Below are 11,427 nucleotides of genomic sequence, written 5' to 3'. Positions count from 1 at the left end.
ACATCTACTAAGTCCATTTGTTCACAGCTTTGGTTCAGATGTGTTATTTCCTTGCTGATTTGTTGTCCAGTTGATCTATCTCTTTGTATTAATGGGGTGTTGAGGTCTCTTGTTACAATAGTTTTATTAACTATACAGGTTTTCATGCCTGTTAAGATTTGTTTTATATAATTTGGAGCTCTGATATTTGTTGCATATCTGTTTATGATTGTTATCTCATCCTCTTGCAGTTTTCCCCTGACTAGTAGGTAGTGACCTTCTTTATCTCTTTTGATTGTTGTCGGTTTGAAGTTTACATGGTCTGCAAACAGAATAGCTACCCCTGCTTTTTTCTGGGTTCCTGTTGCATGAAGGATTGTTTTCCATCCTTTGACTTTTAGTCTGTGGATTTCTTTTTCAGTGAAATGTGTTTCCTGTATACAGCACATTGTTGGATTTTGTTTTTTAATCCTCTCTGCCAGTCTATTTCTTTTGACTGGAGAATTGAGGCCATTTACATTTATAGTTACAACCGATATGTATTGATTTATCATTGTCATGTTATTTCCTTGCGTTGGTGTCCTACTATTTCTACCTGTTTACTTGTTTGCTCTTCTTGAGTTTCATTCCTACTGTTGTTTTTGAAATTGCAGTCAGATTTTTCTCCATCCAGAATATCTTTTAGCAGTCTTTGTAATGCTGGCTTGGTGCTCATGAAGTTCTTCAATTGTTCTTTGTTGTTAAAATATTTTATTTGTCCATTGAATTTGAGATATAGTTTGGCAGGGTACATCAGTCTTGGTTGGAAGCTGTTGTGTCTCAGGACCTGTAGTATTTCACTCCAAGCTCTTCTAGATTGGATGCTTTGTGCTGAGAAGTCTGCTGTGATTCTGATGGGCTTCCCTTTATAGGTAATCTGTTTCTTTTCTCTAGCACCTTTTAATATTCTGTTGTTTTGCTGGAGATATGCGAACTTGATTATTATATGGCTGGGTGTAGTTTTATTTTGGTTGTGGTTGTTTGAAGTTTTAAATGCCTCATTAACCTGTATATCAGGTTCTGTTTCCATGCTTGGGAAATTTTCTGCTATGATTTCTGCCAATAATCTTTTAATGTCAGTCGTGTTGCTTCCTGCTGTTTCATTGACTCGTATATGTTGTACATTATTCCTCTTTGCCTCATCTTGCAGCTGTTGAATTGATTTTTCTTGGATCCTTGCTGATTTTACAAGATCCGTTCTTTCATGGTTGCTAGCTGCCATGCTGTCTTCAAGGTCTGAGATTCTACCTTCAGCTTCATTCAAGCGGTTTTGGTAGCTTTCAGTGGCAGCTTTGTTTTCCTGGGTGTCTCTTAGAATCTGGTTCATGTGTTCTAAGTCCTTTCTATATTTTTCATTGAACGCTTCTGACTCTTGCCTTTGTTCTTCTATTTTCTTATAGATTTCTTCTTCAGACTTTTTGAGCATTTCCTTCATTATTCTTGTCATTTCACTTTTTGCCTGAGAGATTATTTCTGATCTCATCCCTTCTATGGCTTTATGGAGTTGTTTCTTTACTTCCACTGCAATCATTTCAGCTATTTCAGGCATGTGTTTACCAAGTTCTCCTGTGTTGATGTCTCCTGGACTTGTTCTGATTGGGGTGCAGTTCTGGGATTGTGTTTTAGTCTTTTGTTTTGACGTTTGCTACCAGATGCAGAAAGCTCAGTTTCCCTCTTCAGTAGCTGCTCAGGCAAGACTGTTAGTGTGCCTATTTTTCCTGTTGTTCAGGTTTGCCCCTGGGTGACCTCTGAGTAGCGCTACTTAGTCTCGGGTTTTCCGGCAGTTTTTGATTTGTATCTAGTTATTCCCATTCTCGGACAAGGGCACTTGTGTCAGTTGATGGCTGACTATCTGATCCAGTGTCCCCTTGCAGTTCAGGGCATGTGCATGACCTGACTCAGGTTGCACTGGTGTGACAGTCCCAGTCCAGTGGACCTATGTCCCCAGGCAGTTCAGGGTACAGGCATAATTCAGACACAAACTGCAGAGTCTACAGTTTGTGAACCACCTGAATCTATGTCTCCAGTCAGTTCAGGACACATACAGGAACCAGATGCAGCTCAGATGGGTAGCAGTCACAGACTTCCCCAGCCTTTGATTCGATAGGGCATCTGGGCAAAGGCAAAGCACAGACTAGAACCGCAGGTCTGGTAGCTCCTGGAACACTTGCTCACTTGGCGCAGGGTGCTCGGGGGCTAGGAGAGTCTACCTGCCCTGCCCCCAGCCAGAGAAGTCCCTGGGGCTTATAAGTGAGGACCTTCTCTCTGCCATGTGTGTAGGGATGGCAGAGACTCAAGTCTGTAATGTAGGCAGGGTCCTGGTTCACATTCTCTGCTCTCAGGGAGTAGATGGGAAATACCTGGTCTCTCCACTCATTTCAGCTGGGAACCATGGTGGTGTGGGCCAAGCACAGACTTGAACCCACGGGTCCAGCAGTTTCTGGAGCACTCGCCCTCTCGGTGCAGTGGGTGAGGGGCTCAGAGAGTCTTCGGGTAGTTTCGCCAGCATGAAGGACAGAAAGGTTTCTCTAAGGGAAGGAACGCCTCGCTTACCAGGCCAGAAGGCAGAAAATGCTATTCCAGTAGAGGTAGCAACATCTTTCAGGGCAACATGACTGAGCAACAGGAGTCCTGTGTGCTCACACTTCATTTGGAGACTTCCAAACAGGGAGACCAGAAAAGTGAATCAACCCAGAGAGAAAATGTAGTTTTAGCTTCCACTTTAAGAGCCAAAGCCTGCTGCCTCCCACTTCTGTGGAGCCAGAGGAACACTGGAAGCCAGGCCTGGAGAACTCACTGCCTGCAAAAACTTTTCAATAAGATGAGATTCCAGTTGTTGATTCTTTGAAGTATTTCCCATGCAGTTTGGTTTTTGTTCATGAACTCTGTGCATACCCCTATGTCTTCAAGATTTTTACCTACTTTTTCTCTCAATAAATTTAGTGCTTCTCTCATAATATTTAGATCTTTGATCCATTTTGGCTTTAGTTTAGTTCATGGTGCAAGACATTGGTCTAGTTTTAGTCTTCGGCATGTGGAAAGCCAGTTTTTCCAGCACCATTTATTAAAGAGGCTATCTTTCTTCCCTTGAACATGTTTGTCAAAGATCAGGTGACTGAGTGTAGTTGTGTCTGTATCGTCTAATCTGTTCCATTGACCTTCAGGTCTGTTTTTGTGCCAGTACCATGCTGGTTTTACTATAGTAGCTTTGCAATATAGTTTCAAGTCAGGAATTGTGATGCCTCTTGCCTTTCCTTTGTTTCCTAGGACTGCTTTTGCTATTCTAGGCCTCTTCTGATTCCAGATTATTTTAGCAATGTTTTCTGTAGGTCTGTGAGGTATAGTAATGGTATTTTAATTGGGATTGCATTGAATTTGTACACCAATTTTGGGATTGTGGCCATTTTCACAATGTTAGTTCTTCCAATCCATGAGCAAAGAATATCTTTCCATTTTCTGATATCCTCTTCAATCTCTTTTTTTCAAAGCACTATAATTTTCACTGTATAGATCTTTTTCTTCTTTTGTTGTATTAATTCCTAAGTATTTCATTTTTCTAGATGCTATTGTGAAAGGTGTGGTTTCCCTAATTTCTCTCTCAGTCTGTTTGTTGCTTGTGTGCAGGAATACTATTGATTTTTAAGTGTTAATTTTCTACCCAGCTTTGCTACTGAATTTGATTTTTAAATCCATAAGCCTTTGCGTGGAGTTTTGGGGGTCCTCTATATGGAGTATCATGCCATCTGGGAATAGTGATAATTTCACTTCTTCCTTTCCTGTCCTTATTCCTTCTATTTCTCTCTCTTGTCTAATTGCTCTGGCTAATGCTTCTAGAACTATACTGAATAGGAGTGGTGACAGTGGACATCATTGTCTTTTTCCTGATTTGAAAGTGAAAGTTTTCAGTTTTTGACCATTTAGTATGATGTTAGCCATTGGTTTATCATGGATGGCTTTGATCAGCTTGAGGTGAAGGCAATAATCTTTCAAAGAAATCCTATTTTATTCATCTGACAAAAACGGTAATTTTTCTAAAGTTTTCACAATTTTCTACATTTGTAATATCAATGTTTTAGCCTAGATTAGGTATGGTGAACAGTTCAGAGCTTTCAGTGATATAAACAGCCTGCTGGACACATGGGCCATAGATTGGCCACCACTCACCTGGATGTTATTTTTTGTTGTTACATTAGCATTTTATTGCTGATGAGATTGAGTCATAGTATTTAAATTCCTATTTTCTAATTAATGATTCTTTTCTTTATGGACCACCAATATTTCAATTCAATATTAGGATAGTATGATACCTTTATGTTCCCACATAATTTTATCTTCTCTTTACATGTTGCAGATAGTTCGGATCAATTTGTTTTTTAAACGATTAAATTTCTTTTGAACATATTCCTTGTTTAGACAAAAATGTCCAGAACTCATGAATCATAATACACTGAACATACTTAAATTCATCAATGAACCAAAAATGATTTTCATCAATCACCCTTTTCTAGTTATATTTTCCTCTTCTCTTCCACGTACTTGACACTGTCTGGAAAGGTGATGTCTTTAAGAGAAAGAAACTTGAAGTGGTCCGTTTTCAAGATGAAACAGTTAGACTCTGAGGAGCAAGTTACTGCCAGCTTTCTAACTTCCCGACAAAGTTCTTGGCTTGGAAGGGTCTCTGGATAGGTAGGACCTTGGGAAAGAAGAAAATAGCCAGAGAGGCTTTGTGGAACGTGGAAGGGAATAGGCAGAAAGAGAAGAAAAGCATATTTTGACCAAATCTAGGCAGAAACAGTAATGTAACCGCAAGGTCATGTGAAAGCGCTACACAGGAATATTGCTTCTCAGAAAGCCCCAGGGCCAAGAACATGCAGTGTTATGAAGAAATCCAAACTCAAATTGGCAGAGGAGCTTGGGAAGTGATAAAACGATGAAAGGACGAGCCCCAACAGGTGGGAAAAGACTGTGCCTCCCAGTACTCCACAAGAGGGACAGAAGGGAGCCTTTGCCTGCTGGGGGTTAGAGGCCCCTGAGAGCACCTGTCCCTCAGACCCCCCCCCCAAGGCGTGCAAGACAGACTGCGGGGAAACTTCGCTTTCTCTTCCTTTCTGCCTCAGAGCCCGGAGTTTGGGTCTGGCGGAGTGAACACATTTCGCGTAATATCTGATCAGCATCAGGCATTTGTCATGAATGTACTTTCCAAACAGATGTAGGTAGATCGATATTGTGCCGTTTCGTTTTGCTTGTGTTCAAGCAATATAAGACATTAAACTTTGTTTAGTATTCCAAGCTTCGGTTTTACTTTTCAATGTTTTTTGTTGTTTTTTGTTTTCTGTTTTTTTTTAATTTGGGGTACTGCGAATCGAACTCAGGACCTTGCACTTGCCGGGCAGGCGCTTTTACTTTTCAGTGTTACATTGCTAAATTTAATTTCTGAGGCAGTTGCTATGATGGATTCAGTCTTCACTCATGTCAAACACCTCGGCTGTCCTTAGCATCCTCCCTGAGGAATCTGCGCTCCGTCGCAGTCCCAGCTTCCCCAGCGCGACCCCCTCGCGCCGCACAACTCCCCACAGCGTCACCGGCCTCACTGAGGCCAAGGAAGCGCTGCGGAGGTCGCCGAGTGCCCACTTCCCGACAGGGGGCGCCCAGCCGCATCAGTACCGCCTCCTCTGATTGGCGCAGGGTCCTGGCTCTGGGTTCCAGGGCTCTGCCGGCGGGCTCAGTCCTAGGGGCTGGGGCGGCGGCGGCGGAGCGCAGTGCGGGTCCCTGAGACCCTGAGACCCCGTGACCCTGAGACCCCGTGACCCCGAGACCCCAAGACCCCGAGACCCCGAGACCCCGAGACCCCGAGGCCGCTGCCTGCCAGCCCCGCGAGGGCCCCACGCCGTCTGCACGCCTTCCCGGCCTCCCAGCCCTGAGACTCTGCGAACTAAACTCAAGGTCCTTGCACTGAATTACATCCCCCTCCCTCCCTTTCTTCCTTCCTAGGCTGGCCTTAGATTTGTAATCCACTCCCTCAGATTTTGTATTCAGAGGAACTCAGGACCTTGCCCTTCTGGGGCAAGCCCTTGTGCCGCTGAGCTACATCCCCAGCCGTCTCCCTTAGATTCTGAGTGCTGCAATTCAACGGGCTTGAATGGTTTCCTTCATTTCCATCCTCTCAACATGAACCAAGCCGCTGTCGCCCGCTTCCTATAGGAAGCCCACAGGGAAGGAAACTGCTGCGAGTGGGAGAAGGAAAGAGCTGAAGAGCTCAGCGACATGTGGTGAGTATAGAACTTTCCCAGGACATTTCCTGTTATGCAGCAGGCACAGTGACTGATTCTGCGAGGACTGAGGTAAAGAGTGTGCACTAGATGTAATCCGGGCAAACTTGAATGTGTAGATTTATATGGAGAGGAAACGTAGAGTTCATACTAGATTCCATTAGTTCTTTATTCTATTTTTCTATATCTTTATTCTTTATTTCTATATTTCTATTCTAGTTGATTTTCTTATGTAGCTGAATAATATATTCAGTGAATTTCACTCCCCGTTTTCTTCTCTGCACAATAGTTAAATCAAACAGGAAATCATGGAGATCAGAACATCCTCGGACTGAACAGTTATGCACAGATTTTTCAGTTACAGAAAGTCTGGTCAAGACAACCAGAATTATCGGGTTCAGAAGAACTTCTTCATTACTAAATTTATAGCAGAAATTATATAAATAGAGCTCCAAATTGTTGTTTTGAATTTACAATTAAAACTATGAAGTCAACTGGAGTAGTTTTGATGGCTGGTGCGTTGCAATATTCTATAGAATAATTTATGCATAAAATTTTATAATTTTATGACGTGTATAGTGTGAATTAATTAAGAGCCAGAGAACTAAGTGCAGTAATGTGTATCTAATGATTCACCACTGCCGCTAAGTACGCACAATACAAAATACCTGCAGCTTGGAGAGATTCCTCCTGTGGGGAATCAAGGGTCGTGTTCACTGAATGAGACTCACACTTGCTTAAAATCTTGCTATCTGTCCTATTTTTATTTTAAAAAAATTTTTTAAAAATGTATGATTGTTATGCAAAAAGGGCCCATTTTTAATGAGTTGGGGGAAAAGTAGTCACTTATGAAACCATCACCACTGTCCAGGCCGTGAACAAACATCACTTGTCTAAGTTCCTTGCCACTCGCTTTCAAGTTCATTTCTTAAGAAATAAGAACACTCAAATTGTGCCTTCTTAGCAACTTTTAGATATGCAAGGCCATACTGGTAGCTTATCATCATATAATCACTTTCTTTATTTATTACAATTTTGGATGGAAAGTCTGTTTAGTCTGAGATAAGTGTAGCAGCCCCTGCTCTCTGTTGGCTACTGGTAACATGGAATATCTTGTTTGTCTTTTTGTTTTAGGCCTATATCTCTCATTAATGCTGAAGTGAGTTTCATGTAAAAAAAAAAAAAAACATGTAATTGAATTTGGTTTTAAGTGATCCATTCTGCTACTCTCTGCCTTTTATTGGATAACAATCCATTTATGTTTGTTTATCTTTTTCTGGAGATGATGTGCTGTGGATTGAACCCAGGTCCTGTGCTTGCTAAGCAAATGTTCTCCCACCCCACTGAGCTACATCCCTGGTCCTCCATTTACAAGCAATATAATCATTTAAAGTGATTATTGACATGTATAAGGACTTCCTGCTGCTGTTATGTTAATCAGTGTCACTGTTTGTTGGAGCCTTCACACTATATTTTGTGTTGTGATATCATGGCAGTGTTTGATATTTTTCTTTATCTTTTATGTATCACTACAAGTTTGTTTCTTTTGATTACCATGAGACTATAAGGCTTCTTGTCATACATCATTTGTTAAATTTGAGCCATTGTCTAAACAAGGTTCTTAGGTATATAACTTCAATTCTCCTCTTAATGACAGGATCATTTCCAAAACGACTGACATATATATCACAATTGAAGTCTTCTTGTTGATTTTCCAAGACAAGTGTGTTTTCATTCTTCATTTTTCTCAGTATATAAAAGATATGTTTCATCTTCACACGGGGTCCTAAGGGAAAGGCAAAGGATGATGCTGACCAACCCAGAACTATGCTCTCTCTGTGATTTTGTTTGAGCAGCAGCAGACAGGGACCAGTGCCTAATGGAAAACAAGTCACACCTTTAAAAAGTTTAGCAAAACAAAAAATGCACTAAATAAACACGTATTCTCAGAAACATCTTATTTGAGCTGCTTTGTAGCAAACACAAAGCAAACAAATATCTAAAGTAGAAAGCAAGGATAGGTGGTGTAGCTCAGTTGCAGACCACTTACCTGATATGTGTGAAGCCTTGACTTGCATCTCATCCTCACTCCTGAAGTAAAAAACAGAAGAGAGAAAAAAACACCTGACATTTACAGGAATAATTGCTTAAATGATTAAGATTTCTCAAAATAAAAGCAGACAAAAATGCCTTCCAATTTCTGAATGAAAAACAATTATTAACTGAATTCTATGGCATGGAAAATAGCATTTAAGAAAAAATGAATGAAAAAGAAATATGAAAGATTTATGTTATTACTTTTATTTACTTTACAAGTCAATAAAGGGAATATTACATACTTCCCAGAGTCAAATGATAATGCTGTTACAGCATACAAGAACATATGGATACAATGAAAGTAGTCCAGACATTTATAGCTGTGAATGCCTATATCACAAAAACAGAGTGAGACCAAATAAATAATCTAGTGGTGCACTTCAATGTCCTAGAGCAAACCAAATTTAAAGCTAGTACAAGAAATGAAATTATAGGAAGGCAGGCGGCACAAAAATCAGATACAGGTAGCAAAGGCGAGCTCTGGAGAAGTAGGTTAGAAAGATAATCACTCTTTCTGTTTGTTTGTTTGTTTTTCTGGTAGTGGGAATCGAACTCAGAACCTTGTTCTTGCCAGGCAGGTGCTGTGCCACTGATCTAAATCCCCAGCCCAGCAATCTAAAGAGTAGAAGACTGTAACCAAGTATATTCAATACAACTGTCTGACAAAATCCACGGATATGATGGGTCACTACGTTGATTATTTTATTGCTTGAAAAGCAGTTGGTTACCATTTGGATTCAATGTGGGCAGAAGCCAGGAAAGGGGGGGAGGCTTTATTTACAACCAGGGAGTCTGTGGTTGACTACTGCAACAGGCTTTTAAAGTAACAGTTTTTTCACCGAGCACTTCAAGTAATAAAAATGAAGTATGATAAAGATATAAAGAAAGAAAGAGATGAAGGAAAAACTGACAGTGGGAAAAAGAGGATAAAAAATCAAGAAAGAAAATACAAAGGAGGAAATGAGAAAGAAAGAGTAAAAGAAAAAAAAGATGGTGAAAAGGAAGACTCCAAAAAAGAAGAAACTCTGGGAACTCCCAAAAAGAAGGAAACTAAGAAAAAATTCAGACTTGAATCACATGATGACCAAGCTTTTCTGGATGGCAATGAGGTTTATGTGTGGATCTGTGACCCAGTTCACATTAAAACATTTGTCATGGGATTAATTCCTGTGATTGCAGTAGTAGCAGCCACCCTCTTCCCACTTAGGCCAACCAAAAGGAGACCAGGTGTTTATTACCTCAGTGTGAGTGAGGGCTGTTTTGTAGCCAGCGTTCTTCTTGCTGTTGCTCGTTGCATTCTGTTTCTCATCATCTGGTTGGTACATGGAGGAAGGCAGCACTTTTGGTTCTTGCCTAATCTGACTGCAGACATGGGCTTGATTGACTCTTTCAGGCCTCTATGCACACATGAATGCAAAGTACGAAAAGCAGATTTAAAAACAGATGAAAAATCTGAAACCAAAAAAACAGCAGAAGTCTGACAGTGAGGAAAAGTCAGACAGTGAGAAAAAGGAAGATGAGGAAGGAAAAGTAGGTGCAGGAAATCATGGAAGAGAAGGCTGAGGTGGAGAACGGCATTCAGACACAGACAGTGACTGGAGGGAAGATGACAGATCCCAGCACAGTAGGAGAAATGGAAATGATTTTGAAATGATCACAAAATAGAATCTGGGACAACAAACAGATGGGGACTGTGAAGAGGAAGAGAAAGAAGACAATGATGGAGAAACACCTAAATCTTCACACTAAGAGTCATAATGTGACTAATTTGGGGACTGGATAAGTGCAAGAGCTTGGATTTTCTATGTTGGCAGATCATCATAATGTACATGTAGCATTTGCAGCGTTCTTTAAATCCATTTGCTGAGAGTATATGACAGCCAAGAAGTTCTATTCAGTCCTTCATGTCATAGAATATTGGTACTATTATTGGTACAGTCTAAAGACAATAGTAAGTTTTATGCATTTGGTAATTTGACAGTAAGTAGGTCTCATTTTGCTAGTTATCAAAGATGCATTTTCCACAATGACCTTTAGATTAAGTTCATTTTTGATAGTTATATGGCTTTTTGCTTTTAGGTTAATCAAAATAAAAGGAATAAACTCCAGCGTCTCAGATTATCCACAGTTTATATAGCCGTTTCACAGTTTCTTTAGGTTAAAATATTTAAACTCACTGTTCTTGATAGTCATACTTTTGTTTTTCATTATAAAATTCTACCAGGAAATCTCTTAAAGACTGTGAGTTAGCAGTGTTCAAACTTTAGTGGGAAAAGGCCGGCTAGTCACAGTGCAGGAACATTTTTGATTCAGCTACAAATTCTCCTTCCCAACTTAGGAAATCCCAGCTGAATTCAGAGAAAGATGCTCGTCTCCAGCAGGAACATGAAGAGCACTGGTTGGAAAGTGGTGGCTCTTCCTCCCCATCCCCTTGTCATAACATAAAGCGTATTCTGTATATAATTTACAAATCAAACATTTCATTTTAATTGTTACTTATTATTTAGACATTTCTCAATACTTAAATTTGTAAAATTAAGATCACGCAGGGTTATGTTTTTAGAGAAATGGAAGTTTGGGTAGCTCATGGTACATCTGTAATGTTTCTACAGCAGTTTCAGTTTTGTGCCAATATTCCATGTATTTGAATGTAAGTAAAAATTGATCCTTACCAAATAAGAACAGAATTACAAGTAGATGATTGTACCCCTTTATGTTCATTTTGATCTATTTTAAGTCTTTGCATTCAGAAATGGTGTACTGTATTTTCAGACCAAGAGGCACTGCTGTGAAAGGTAATTTAGTGTTCAAAAATAGCAATTTAAAATAAAGGCTATAAAAGAAGATGTAAGAAAAAAGAAATGAAATTATAAAGGTCAGATCAAACATAGTAAAATTGAGAATGAAAAAGTAGAAAGAATCAATAAGTGAAAGAGCTGATTATGCAAAAGAGAAAACATAAGGTGTAACTTTGTCCAGTTTTATCACAATAGGAATCAATGTAATTAGAAATGAAGAAGGCAAAATCATAGTGGACACTGCC

At 40.0% G+C, this 11,427-nt stretch overlaps 1 pseudogene; it reads left to right on the top strand.

Moving 5' to 3' along the window:
- Positions 1-2,525: 2,525 nt before the first annotated feature.
- Positions 2,526-10,142, top strand: LOC102017002 (annotated as a pseudogene).
- The last annotated feature ends 1,285 nt before the right edge of the window (positions 10,143-11,427 follow it).

Source organism: Chinchilla lanigera, unplaced genomic scaffold (genome assembly GCF_000276665.1).
Source record: "Chinchilla lanigera isolate Chin_1 unplaced genomic scaffold, ChiLan1.0 scaffold00012, whole genome shotgun sequence".
Taxonomy (NCBI): Eukaryota; Metazoa; Chordata; class Mammalia; order Rodentia; family Chinchillidae; genus Chinchilla; species Chinchilla lanigera.
The sequence above is the reverse complement of the archived record's forward strand: the minus strand, read 5'-3'. Positions and strand labels throughout refer to the sequence as shown.